Source organism: Sciurus vulgaris (genome assembly GCF_902686455.1).
Source record: "Sciurus vulgaris genome assembly, chromosome: 3".
Classification (NCBI taxonomy): domain Eukaryota; kingdom Metazoa; phylum Chordata; class Mammalia; order Rodentia; family Sciuridae; genus Sciurus; species Sciurus vulgaris.
Window position 1 is genome coordinate 130578249 of NC_136463.1, and position 14259 is coordinate 130592507.

Consider the following 14259-nt stretch of genomic DNA (forward strand, 5'->3'; position numbering starts at 1 on the left):
ATATTTCAAATACATCCACACCCAGAAGTAAATTTCACCTCAAGTTTCTTAAATTTGTTTTTATTGTGTATATTTCAAGTAAGCTATGTGATATTTTTAATGTTTTTATTTTTAATTGATACATGGTAATTGTACATATTTATGGGGACTAGTGGGACATTTCAATATACAACATGACATTTTAAGAGATTCAAAATATTGAAGGAAACATACCCCAAACAAACCTCAAGGAAGAACAAGCTGAAGACTTGCCCTGCTTCCTAGTTCTTATGGAAGTGAGTCTATGTACAGTTTGGAGCAGCTCTGAGGAGCACTCTCTCCGTTGGTGATGGACAAAGCCACAAGCCAACGTGGTGTAAGAGCAGAAATTCACCCCCTTCACTCACGCTTTTCCTTGGCAAGCCTGCTTTCTCTCCATTCCACAACTCTTGGCCTGTTTGCTCTTTGTGGCAGTCATCTGTGAACCTTCCTGATGCCTTAAGATCCAGTTAGGTTTCCTCTGCACATATTGACTTCACCATATTCAACCCACCTGATGATTTGTCTATAATATCACCAAAATATAAGTTCCTGTAACATATGAACTCTGGTTTGCTGGGATTTGTGTTCCCAATACTCTGTCCATTACCTGGTATACACAAACACCTGAGCAAATGAATAAGTACACTTGGGCTACTCTGGATTGTCATCCAGAGGTGGGAAGGGAGGCCAGCAGAGGAAGTGAAAATCAAGATTCTAGAGGTTAGCAATAGAGAATTAGGCCTCCCACTTCTGGGTTTCTTGATCATATCCAAATCTGATATGCAACTTATGAACCAAAACAGACAAATGCCTATTTGGGCATGGATACTAGTACTATTTTCACAAGTGGACAGCCAAAGCCAGAAGAAATGGAAAATCACTATTGTCTACTAAGGAGTGGTTGGACCATTGAGGCTAAGGATCATCTTTCCTCTAGAAGTAACCTAAGAACCTCTTGGCAATAACAATCTATGAACATGCAAAAAAATGACTCTCAGGTTACTGGTCTTGCTTTGCCTTTAACCTTCCATTAAGTCACCAGGTAAGGACAAAGATGAGATGAACAGCCCTGTAAAGTCAACCACAGCCACCCCCTCCCTCCTCCTTTGCAGGGAAGCCTCCATGTCTATAAATTAGGAATTGATAGAGACTGTGAAACATAATCTCAGAGCAGTTTCAAGAAATGGAAGGAAAAAGCAACACAATATCACACTGATCGTGATACATTACAAAGTACTGGTTGAAGAAGAAGTGAAGAGAAAGAAACAAAAACATCTCCACTTGGAGGTTTCTGATACTCCCTGTGTACAAGACTGGATTCTTACTCCTTCCTTTCAAAATCCACTTTTTCTCCAGTGTTCATTATCCTAGTCCATGGTACCAGTATTCACTATTACCCAAACTGAAAACTTGGCCCCCGTTCTAGCTTCATTATTAACTTGCCCTTCTCTATCATCATCTCTTCTAATCAGACTGTAGGAACTGCTGACTCTACCTTCTAAATCTCTCTCTTTGCTTCCACTGTCAGGACCTTATTCCATCATTACCTACTGTCCACATTCTATATTACTCAAATATTGTCTGATATGCAAACAAGCTCAAAATCTGGATAATTTAACACAATAAAAATTTATTTCTCCACCCAACAGAATTCAGTGAGAACTGGTGGTGGGACTCCTGTTGCAAACACTTGTTCAGAGATCCAGATCCTTTCTTTCCTGTGACTTTTCCATTTTCTAGGGTTTTTGAGTCCAGTGCTTTTGTGTCCAGTGGATGAGGGCGAAAGAAAGACAGCATGGAGGCTTGCCAAGCATAGGAGCAGCAAACATTACATCAACTCCCAATCCATTGGCCATGACTCCAACATGTGGCCTCGCCAAATTGTGAAAAGGCTGGAGAAGTCATCTAACTTTGGACCAGAATGAAAAAGAAGCATATTTATTGCTTGGCATTAGCATCCCCTGTACATAAATCTCCCATTGGCTCTTGACCTAATCACCTCATTCAAGTCACTCTCTAAACTGCAGACAGAGTGGGGAAAAGTTCTGATCACATCACTTTCCAGCTTCGAGCCCTTCAAGGGCTGCCATTCCTCATTAAATCCTTTCCATTGTATATGAATTAGGGTTTTTCTCAGTCAAGTAGAACCCCCATGCTAAAGAATAAGGGATTTATTTAAGGGAATAGACCTCACACAATTATAACAGAGGAGTCTATGTTGGCTGCTGCCTCTGCATCAGGTTCTGAGTCTGAACTTATCATAGATCACAGGACTGGTGACCAGCAGGAAAGATGAATGTGGACAAGAGCAAGAACAAATTGGAACCCTGATGAATGGGGATCCAGAAGCACAACCTGAAACTATGAAGACAAACCAGAACCTGTATCTGTTACTCACCACCTTCAATGTCAACCTTCACCTTGGAGCTGCACATACATGTACTTGGCCCAGGACTTGAAGAAACTGAAGGAGGAGATCTGGCAGGAGCTCGAGGAGCAGCAGATGTGGATGCTGTTCTTTGCCAACAAGGTGAGAGAGGGGATCTCAGACACATTGCAAGTCACCTGGCACCCGAAGTCCTGCACCAATGCTCATGCATGCAAGTTTATCTGTTGCTTTACTCCAGCCTTCCAAGTCTGTCACAAAATATCTTCTGTGGCCTATTGTAACCCAGAGGGAGGCAGACAAAAAGGAAATTTTGGAAAATATAACATAACTCAGTCAAGTGGACAATGTCCAAAGCCACCGCATATCAGGGCTAGAAGTCTCGGTAGGAGCTGCCCCACCTACCTCTTCATTCCTGTCTGAGGGAACATTTCCCTTTTTACATTCTCTAAAAGCCACTCCCCCAGAAAGCATTCCTTAACCAAATTCTTCTTTAAAATACTAAGGAAACATTTAATCACTTCTTTAAATTCTGGCTTTACCATTAGACTACAAGCTCCAAAAGTGTAAGGACCCAGTGTGTACTAGGCACTATCGTGTCCCAGCCTAGAGATGGTTCCTAGTACACAGAAGGCACTCAATAAATACTACCCAGGTTGTTTTTTCTTTTTTTTTTTTTTTTTCTCCAAGAAGCTCTAAAGTAGGAAAGACAGCCACCTGAATGAAAATCCATTCCAGACCAACATCCATTCTCATTGTACTCTCCTAAATCTTTAATGCCTTGAAAACTATCCAGTGAACTTCTCACTTAAGAGATATAGGCCACTAAATTATTAAATATTAGCAACAAGGAAGATAAGGGATACTTTCTTTTGGAGATTTATAAGAAATAGCACACTGCTAACATTTCTGCAATATATTAGAACCACCTGCCCCAGTGCAGGGAGAGGGCTTCTATGACCCTTCAGGGAAATTCCAGTTCAATGAGCCTATCAAAGTTATTTTACTAGCATAGCCATGTAAGATTAATCATCTTCGTGAATTCTTAATTGCTGTGGTCAAAAAAAACCCCAGAGAGTAATCACACACCATGGTAGAATTCACGCTCCTTTCTCATTCTTCCATGATAAAGGAGAAATCAGGAAGAAGCAGTAGTTCACTGCCATTTGCTCTTCAATTCATTCAAGAAATAATTTAGGGTGTTTTGTGCAGAATAAGTGCCAAGGATTCAAAGACGACTAAAAGGCCTCAGAGTCTAGTGCAAAGAAAGGCAAGTAAACAGACGTCTCCATATTTCTTTAGAGATGTTCAAAAGCAGGCAGCTGCTATTTAAAAATAAATAAATAAATAACCAAAATATCATAGGAAGTACCCAGTAAACATTTGCTAAATGTTAGGAACTGATATAAGCCCTATTAACACATTTATTCCTCATGACAACTCAGTGAGGTAAGCATTTTTATTGTTCCCCATTTTCACAGATGAGTAAACTGAGTCTGAGAAGCTAACTAACTTGTCCAAGGTCACACAGCAGTTCTTCAGAGTTTACTACTTAACTACAGTGCTGTCCTGCCTCTACCTATCTCTGTATCCCGTTCTATAATCCCTCCATAACTATCAGGTCTCATGATTACAAATTCCATTATTAGAAGTGCAATGATTTATTTTTAAAATACGAATTATTGCCATTTTATTAAAATAGCACTTAAAATCTAAAGCAGGATCAAATTTGCAAGCTATGTCATTTATTCATATAAATATCTACATATTCTCCAAAGATGAATACAAACCACTGCCCGGAAGGAACTCCCCCACCTTTGAGCAAGTTCCGCCTTTGTCTGTATCCACACTTCTTCCATTACCAGGGGCTAAATGATGGCATGAACTTCCATGACCCACCACACAGGCCACCCCATTCACCAAAGAAACAACTTACATGGAAACTCTGAAATCGTCTCTACTACTCTTCTCCAAGATCCCTGGGATTTCTTCAGCAGTGGTGTACTCTGAGAAACCAGCGATTTCCTCAGCTTAGTCCTAGACAGAAGAGAGAACGGGGCATTGCCTTAAAAGCATACGAAAATGTGATTCTTTTCATTCATCAGGAGATATAAAGGGACATAAAAATCATTTCTTACTTGATTGAGTATCTAATTGCATCAGAATTAGGGTGTAGAATCCTGACAAGGTGGTTCCATTGTGGAATCCAGAGTACTCCTTCACCGCCTCTTCCCGATGGCCCACACTGGAGACTACAGAGGCCCACCAGGGAACAGGAATGGCTCATTGGAAGAAGTTGGGCTTCAAGGACCAACAGTGAATCCTTTGGAGAATCCCAGGAGCTCCCCATGACTGGAGGATCCCGGAGTGGGGAGAACCAATGAGGAGGGAAAGTTGGGGTGACCCTAGAGATAAACCTAAAGACATGAGCAAGGTTCAGTCACTGAGGACACGAAGACTTTACTCTGAGACTATGGAGGATATTAAACAGGGGTGGCTACAAGATCACTCCAGAATGGCAGTACAGAGGACAAAGAGAACTAACTCTAGTCCCTAGATCCCGTAAAGGAACCAGCCTGCCTGCTTTTTATATCCTCGGCTCAGTTCAAGGTGAAAGAGGGAGCAGAACACTGCCTTAAGCAAGGTGCTGCATTGCCCCTGATAATAACTGATTAAAATGAGAGGTAAGGGGGACATAAGAACTGGGCTCCATGGCACATGCCTGTGATCCCAGTGGCTCTGGTGGCTGAAGCAGGAGGATCATGAGTTCAAAGCCGGCCTCAGCAACTGAATGAGGCCCTAAGCAACTCAGAGAGACCCTGTCTCTAAATAAAATATTTAAAAGGACTGGGGATGTGGCTCCATGGTTAATTCCTGGTACCCTCCCCCCAAAAAAGAGAGGGAAACAATCTTCTTGCATTTTTCTTAGCTATTATGGGGGGGGCGTCTTTTTGTATCTTCCTAGCTTTTTTTCTTTAGCTATGTCACAGAATACACATGAACCCAAGTCAGGTTCAAATGTTGATAGCAAAACTCAGTGGAATTCATAACTTACAAAAGACACTGTCTGGGGAAAGACTGATGAGAAGCTGAGATGAAGTCAGGAGAAATTAAGTCTTTCTAAATGTTCACTGAAGGAGCCCAACTGATGATAAGCGAGCATCAGAAAGGATTAAACGACCTATATTGGGGACTGACTTTAAATTATGAGTAGGAGGACATGGGAATTTATCCTCGGGCCTTCGTCTGTCCTCTCTTCATGGTGGCATGCCCACAGATAGCACAGGAGTGGAGTGCATGGATTAAGAGCAGTTTATGATCCTTTGTCTCATAACATTTGATCAGAGGAGAAGTTTTTATGATACTTTACAGTAAAGAGTAGTTAAATTGAACAAATATTATGACCACAATAAAACACATTCTTATCACTGGAACATAAATCAGTAATTGCTACATTGTGAGGGAGTTTCCCCCACAAGTCCAGGGACACTGCTAACATTAACTGGGAGAGAAGTTTAAAGGAAAAGCCTCAGCACCAACTATCATTTAAAATCAAAACACCACAAAATTAAAACTTGTTCCTTCCAGAGCTTCCACGCTGCTTTTCAAACCTTTTAGAAAAAGGCTCTCTGTCTCTCGAGTTCATTGCTAAAAAGCCACCAAAATAAAACCCATTAATAAGGATTCTGGTGGAGGGCCTGACTTGCCATAAACTCTGGAATGCTCTGGAGCTCTTGGAGATTCACTCCTGCCACACACAGCTGGGCAACAGCAGCTCTGTTCAACCCCAGTGCACATGTTTCCAATCACGAGCTGAAGATTTCTATCAGAGTTAAAGATAATGGTTTTATACTGCTAGCGTGGGAGAAACTCTGTGAGGGGGAAATATCCAGAGCTCACGCAGTTTGGATTTCTTAGACGGAAAGACAGGACACTCCCATCAAGGTGCGGGAAAGTGGGGAGTCCATGGTAAAAGAGCATCTGTTTTGTTCCTTTGGTCTGAATTCCTTGCATTTTGCAACTTTTCAAAGTAGTGAAAATCAAAGTTGCATCTCATAACGATCTAATGAGTGCTTCTTATTTATAGACTCTTGGTAATAAGACAAGCTCTGGACACTTAAATCTACATTGAATGTTCACATTCTGCTTTTTTCCAGAGCTTATGGTGATACATAAAGCGTCTCTGAAGGAAGTTTAAAGAACTTCTAAGGAAAATGGGCTCAGGGAGGGCTGTTGTTTTAGAGCTTTATAAATAAACTTGAGAACTTAAAAAGCTATTATCTCCTTTTTCTTAACAATCTCGTTTTTGTAGGATGATCCCAGATTTGAACAATTTTAGAGAGGAATCTCCCCAAAACATGAAAAGTAGTAATTTGCTCTCTAAATTTTTTTTTTTACACTAACATGTATTTAACACTGAGCACACCAGCCATTGGACTAAGAGATCACTCAATCCCCACAGCATCAGACGGGGTGCATATCCTTACCTTCCATCTTATCAGTAAAGAAACTGAGGCTCGGCTTGATGAAGTTGCCTATCATCACACAGCTAAAATGTGATGGTGGTAGGATTTCAACTCAAGACTGTCTGGGAATTTACTGCTATGACGTTGGGCTGGTCCATGAGAAGTAACAACAGGAGACACACTTGTGTGGTACCTTTATTTTCCTGCTGCTGTTGAGACGAGAAAAAACCACTACTCCATTAAAACCAAAAATGTTCATAATGCTCATGCATCTGCTTTTTTTCAACCAATCCCTTCAATATGTAAGGCATGTATGTTTAGGGCAGAAGGGACATAGTTACTTTTGCCCTTGGCAGTGGCAGCTCATTTTGTTCTGATATTACTGCTCTGTGCTAATTTTAACTAATATTTACAAAAATGAGTTTCTGAACTCTCCTAAAAATACAGACACATTTACTTTCACAAAGGACCCATAATCGACAATCTGGAAGGAATTTGTTCATTTGTGATTAAAAAAAAATTACAGCTGTGTTTAGTGTTTGTCCTCTTGCAGGCTCCAGACAGCCACTGAGCATTGTTCTCTGATCACCACAGCCTTCCTGACATACACTGTCAGGCCACCAACTACCACCTTCTCCCAGAAGCTTTTGTAAGTCTATATTTTTTTCACAAAAGGAAACAAGGCAACGTTTCAAATACATATCAGTGGAAATGTGAATCTATTTTCAAGTTTGAAATTTTCTATTTACCTAAGTAGGAATAAATCCAGCTCCATCCAGGTGAAGGAAACAGGCCTCAGGAATCAAAGCAGAAACCTCTTGAGGTTGCTGACAGAAGCTCACCTTTAATTGCAAGAAAAGAAAGGACTATGTACTTATTCCATAATAATGGTCTTTTCCTCATGCTATCCAGTTGCAATACTTTCCCACCCAACACAGAGTTAACAATACATTACACATTTTCTTTGCCCCAATTAGTACAGAAAAAAAGCTAAATCATTCTCAGGGCAACCTGCAAGAGGAACTCAAATCAACCTTGTAAAGAATGCCTGTCTCTGGCTTTATACTAATTGCCATGTAAATTAACAAAAAGCACGGCCCCACCAGCAAGGAAAATGAAGGTTTCTTCACAGACCATCAACAAAGTCGCCCCCAGAAGCCTAAATAACATCATGCTTGTTTCTTTAGACAATAAAATGCCAAAGTTTTTCTTTTGCTGTCAGCGAATGATGAATACATGTGGTACCGATTATTTAATACCACGAGACCACCAGGGAAGAAGATTTAGGTGAACTGCGGCAGAACTGTGCCATTTATTTTTATTACCATGCATTAAAAATTACGTTTACAGATAATTGTTTTTTCTCCTTCCAATAAAGCAAGATTAAAAAAAATCTAGAAGAATATTTAATAATATTGGACCACCAGGGAGGAATTTTAAAAGTTGATTTTTTTCATTGAAAAATTAGATTTGCTTTTTTAAAATTTCCAATTATTTTTAAGCACAATTTGTGAAGAAATTATTTTAAACTGGGGCAGTAAGATGAGTTTTCTGCTAGGGGAGTATCTCACAGATTAAGTTACTCTTTTACAAGGGCAATTACCTAATCAACTTGCCCCTTGGAACCACAAGTTTTAAAATACCTGTGTAACTATGTGTCTTAAAATTCTACTCTAATCATTTTCACAGTTAGGGTTCTAAAATCCCCAGATAAAATGAACTCTTGATTTTTTTTTTTCCAGCAACATTTGTACTAAAATGAGAAGAATTTACCAGTTTCTTTTTTTTGGTACCAGGGATTGAAATCAGGGGCACTCAACCACTGAGCCATGTCCCCAACCCTTTTTATTTTTTATTTTGAGACAGGGTCTCACTAAGTTGCTTAGGGCCTCACTAAGTTGCTGAGGCTGGCTTTGAACTTGCAATCCTCCTGCCTCAGCCTCCCAAGCATCTGAGATCACAGGCCTACACCAAGGCACCCAGTTTCCAGATTCTTTTAAAAGAGGAATGAGAAGCAAAAGGAAGAAGAGCAGTAGCAAATGGAGGAAGAAAGGGACAAAAAAAGAGAAAAAAGGACAAAAAATAAGGAAATTAGTGTAGGAGTCACACAATAGTTGAAATGGTGCTCTTGCTAAACTTCAGCTGGCATATTTATAATTATAAAAGGAAGTAATTATACCTGTTTTCCTCTCCTGCCTTTCCCTCCCCTCCCCTCCTTTCCTGGTCCTTCTGTTTCTCTCTCCCAGGAATGCACAGTCTTAGGAAGTTGTCTCAGTTACTTCTCCGTCACTATCAGAACACCCTCCTCAGCAACAACCCTGGATGCCAGCCAATCATATCACAGCATTAACTGACTCTCCCCAAAACCAAGTCACTCAATAGCCAGACACCCTGACCAAGGTGAGAGTGTTTCCTTGTCTCACTGTAACTTTCACTTGTCTCACTGCAGGTCCTAATGTTGCTCTCTAAAGTAAAAGAAATGAGAAGCAGATCTTAGAATAGTACAGCCACTCCACCAGCCAACCCCAACCTACCCTGCAGAATTGTACTGCTCAAGCTTTATGCTAATCACAGCATTTCCTCCTGCCTTCTGGCTGAAATCAGTCATAGGTAGAAGGATACATGCACCCCACATGTCAAGTCTGGTTTTCCTCTTCTTCCTGACTGGTTCTCATGGTAAAATAGAGACCAGGCCAGATCCAGGCAAAACCATGAATCATTAAAAGCTGCCTTTGGCTCCTCCCACTTCCTCCCCAATTTATATTGTTAATTTCATCACTAATATTGTCTGCTAATGTGTCCTAATCTTATTAAATAAGTTTGCCAGATACTAGTCACATGACCCTGTTTTATGTGGAGCCTGGGTCTCTCTACACATGATTTTTAGGGTTGACTCTCTGTGACTCAGGTTTGGTATGGGACTATCGATATGCCTTCATATAAAACAAAAAAACAAAAAAAAATACATCAGTGCCAAAAGCTGTTTGTCTTGAGACATCAAGAATGTCCCCACATGAAAAAGCTTCTTCAGGGCGAAGAAAAGAATCAAGAACATGAAGAGAGAGCCTACAGAATGGAAAAAGAAAAAATCTTTGCCACCTGCACCTCAGATAGAGCATTAATCTCCAGGATATATAAAGAACTTAACACCAAAAAACAAATAACCCAATCAATAGATGGACAAAGGAATTTAATAGGCATTTTACAGAAGAAGAAATGCAAATGGTTAACGAATATATGAAAAAATGCTCAAATCTCTAGCAATTAGAGAAATGCAAATTAAAACTTTCATCTCACTGTAGTCAGAATGGCAATTATAAGTAACAATAAATATTGGCCAGGATGCAGCAGGAGATGGTACATTGCTGGTGGGACTGCAAATTGGTGCAACCACTCTGTAAAGCAGTATGCAGATTCCTCAAAAAACAAGGAATGGAACCATCATTTGACCCAGTTATCCCACCCCTTGGTACGTATCCAAGAATTTTCAGTAAGTATACTAAAAATAAAAGTAACAATAAAGTAAGTATATTACAGTGATGCAGCCATATCAATGTTCATAGCAGCTCAATTCACAATAGCTATAGAACCAGCCTAGGTGCCCTTCAACAGCCGAATGGATAAATGTGATATATATACACAATGGAGTATTACTCATCCATAAAAAAGAATGACTTTATGATATCTGCAAGTAAATGAATGGATCTGGAGACTATCATGCTAAGTGAAATAAGCCAGTCCACAAAAGTCAAAAATCGAATGTTTTCACTGCTATGTGAAAACTAATCCACAATAAGGGAAGAGGGGAAGAATAGGTACTCAGAAGATTAGACAAAGGGAAATGAAGGGAAGGAATAGGGAAAGGGAATAGGAAAGACAGTGGAATTAATCTGAAATAATTCGTATGTACATATATGAATACACCATAGTAAATGCCACCATCATGCATATCCATAAAGAATGGGGTCCTAATTAGAATTAAGGCATATTCCATGCTTGTATAACTATGTTGAAATGATTTTTATGTCATGTATAACTAAAAAGAGCCCATAAAATTAATTTTTTAAAATGTCCCCACAATTCAGGCCCCTTCAGGTCACATAGTAAATCTCTGCAAGAATCATAGTGTTGTGGACAGATTCCTTATATTCAGGGCTAGCTTCAGTACAATGAAGAGTGTGCTAGCTCTTCTTCCTTCTAAAGTTAGGAGGAAGAGGAGGAGGGGGAGGAGGAGGAGGAGGAAGGGAGAGGAAGAAGAGGAGACGGAGGAGGAAAGGAGAAAGAAGAGCAGGAAAGAGAAAGAAGAGGAGGAGAACCCTGGTGAAGGTAGAGCTCTTAGGAAGAGGTGGGGTGACTGTTCAGAAAGAGCATTTTAAGTCTGGAGCAAACACTCCCAAGTTTTATGTTTATGGGATTTTGTTACCCAAAAGGAAGAGGAGGAGGAAGGGAAAAGACAGAATCAAGACAGGATGAAGGTTTCCAACTGTCAATATCATTCATGCTCAGAAGACAAAGAGTTCCCTCTGGCTTCTCTGGAATCATGTTTGTCCTCCTGACCACCTTACAATGGTCAAATGGACCTAGGAAGATGTAGGAGTTTAGCACAGAAAAGATAACCTAAAGGAGCATACTGGTGGTTCAAAACAGCTCATTCTTATCTCTCAGAGGGATATAAAGTTGCTGAGATGCAGATTGGAGGTATCCAAAGAAGGTATCCATCACTTGACAAAGATATTCTGGATCTGATGGTACACAGCTGGGTGTCAGATCTCAGATCACTGCCTGAATGTGTAGACCAAAATACCATAAACTTGGTAACTTGTAAACAAAAGAAAACAGTAAGTCCAAGATCAAGGTTCTGGCTGATTCTGTGTCTGGTAAGAGCATACTTTCTGGTTCATAGATGGCACCCTGTCACTGGTTCCTCACACGGTGAAAGAGGCAAGGCAGCCTAATCCCATTCATAATGTCTCCATCCTCAAACTCTATCTAATCACTTCCTAAAGATACCATCTCTTACTACCATGACCTTATGGGTCAGGATTGGAACATGTGAATTTTGGAGGGACACAAACATTCAGATCATAGCACCCACAACCAGCTTGTCACCTCTTCTCATCTAGCTTGCAACAACTTAACTTACTAGAACATGGGCCACTGGATACCAACTCTTACAGAACTAATAAAGCTGCCACACAATAACAAAAACCTATGTGCCTCACATTTGAATGGGGCTTTCTGTTTCACAAGACTTTCACAAACATTATCTGACTTGATCCTCCCAATAGCCCTGTGGGGAAGCAAGTCACCTTATCCCTCTATCACAGATGAGAAACTGAAACTCTGGATGCATATACGAATGGTCGAAGCCTACCTAACTCCTAAACAGAGTTAGTGTTTGCCTTCACACAGGTCTCGTGCTCCTTCTTTGCTGATTTTCACCAGGACTCAAATCAAGAGCAAAACAATGAAACAGAAGCCTCATTATCTAATCAGGACTCACTTGTTCAACGCATGTGTTATGCTTTGGATATAAGATATCCCCCAAAGCTCCTGTGCTAAGAGTTGAAACGACTGGATTGTGAGAGATGTAACCTAATCAACCCATCCTACTTTGAATGGACCAACTATAAGCAGGTGGGGTACAGCCAGAGGAGGTAGGTCAAGGGAGGTATGTCCTGGAAGAGGGTATCTTCCCTGCAGTCCTTTATCCCTCTCTCTCTGCTTCCTGGCTGCAATGAATGGAGCAGCACCAATCTGCCATTCCACCATGATGTGCTGCCTCACTGAGGGCCCAAAGCAACAGACTGAGCCATCTACAGATTTAGACCTCTGAAACCATGAGCACCAGATAAGCATTTCCTCCACTAAGTCAGCTACCTTGGTTACAGTGACCTAGAGTTGACCAACACATTTATTCAGTCTCAACTGTGCACTTCCACCTGGCATTACCCACAACATCTCTCAGAGAGTAAGGGCCCATCTGGCTTTCCATTTTCAAGGCTTCTATTTTATTAAAATTAGATATATTATGCTAAGACAGTTACAAGTTGTGGCTTTTAAAACATTTAAGATGACAAATTAATGTTCTGAACACACACACTTAATGATTGGCTATGGATAACTCACTTCAAAATAAAGTCAAAGTCTAAATAAGAGCTCTTTGGTGAGAGCATCCACGGAATAGACTCCACCTCTGCAGGAAATACCTAATTAACTAGAGAATACAAATGTTTTAGACTCTAAATTTTTTTTTTTTTTTCACAAAAAGACAGAACTTCAGAAAACTTTAAATTCTCAAATAGCCAAACATTTATAATTAACACAGGCAAGTGGCAGTGAGAAAGAACACTGACCTGGGAGACCAGATACAGTTATAGTCCCAAGTGCCCTGGACTAGCTGGACATTCATGGTGAAGCCTCTCAGCTTCCCCGAGCCTCCATTCCCTCTGTCAAGGCTGCTGGACTGCATTGTGGGAGATGTTTACAGCTTCAGGTTCTGGGCTTGGAGTCCCTGGAGAAGTTCCTTCCTAGTCCATGAACTGAAAAGAACAATTGCTCCTGGCAAGAAGGACCGCAGAACTAGGCGAGAAAGAGAGAATGTGCGATCACCAAAACAAACAAGCCAACTTCAGAAACCACACCACACTAAATAATGGCAAATGGCAGTAACCTGGAGACTGGCTGCACACATATGGGCATTTTGTTTTATAGGATGCATGGGATCACTGTGAATTTTTATCAACATTCATGCACAGAAATTTCCAGAGCAAGAATTCTTTGGCAATAAAAACTGCAGTCCTAGATGTCATCATTTTCCCTGGGCTGTGAGCTGCTCAGATAACTGCATTCTGTATGGGCCCCCACAGGGGGTTAAGAATTCTTTTTAATTTGCCCAAGGATGCTAATCAAGCCCAGAGGCTTTGAGTCATGAGCATTTGTGCTGATGTGCTGTGTTTGTTTTAAATCAGAACGCCTACTTGGTGTGAGGCAGAACCCTGTTATTAAATCCCCTTTTGTTCTATGTGAACACCCATCAATCTTATCTTACAAATCAAATAGAGAAAGGATAGCATGTTAATAATGAATCTCTGTAAGCTGGTTCCAAATATCTAGTCAGATGCCCTATACAATGTGTACCCATAAATATCCTTTAATTATAAAGCAAAGTTTATCTCCACAGTGTTTATAATACTTTTTGCAGTAAAACAATGCCCTGTAATCTCTTCTGGTTTTAAAACAATTTAGACCATAAAACTTCCTTTGAGATAGAGTATTATTCTGATTATCTTTATTACATCCAAGGCAAGATAGTTTTATTATAAATAAGGAAAAGAATCACTTATACCAGATGCCAGCTAATTTTAAAAATTCTAAACTCATAAA

General features: G+C 40.3%; 1 long non-coding RNA gene across 1 annotated transcript; it reads right to left on the bottom strand.

Annotated features, from left to right (window-relative positions):
• Nucleotides 1-3954: 3954 nt before the first annotated feature.
• On the bottom strand, nucleotides 3955-13428 carry LOC306656703. Its single transcript, XR_013762618.1, has 3 exons — nucleotides 13230-13428; nucleotides 7623-7715; nucleotides 3955-4444 (listed from the first exon to the last, which is right to left on the bottom strand). It is a non-coding gene; the product is annotated as an uncharacterized lncRNA (long non-coding RNA).
• Nucleotides 13429-14259: the final 831 nt, after the last annotated feature.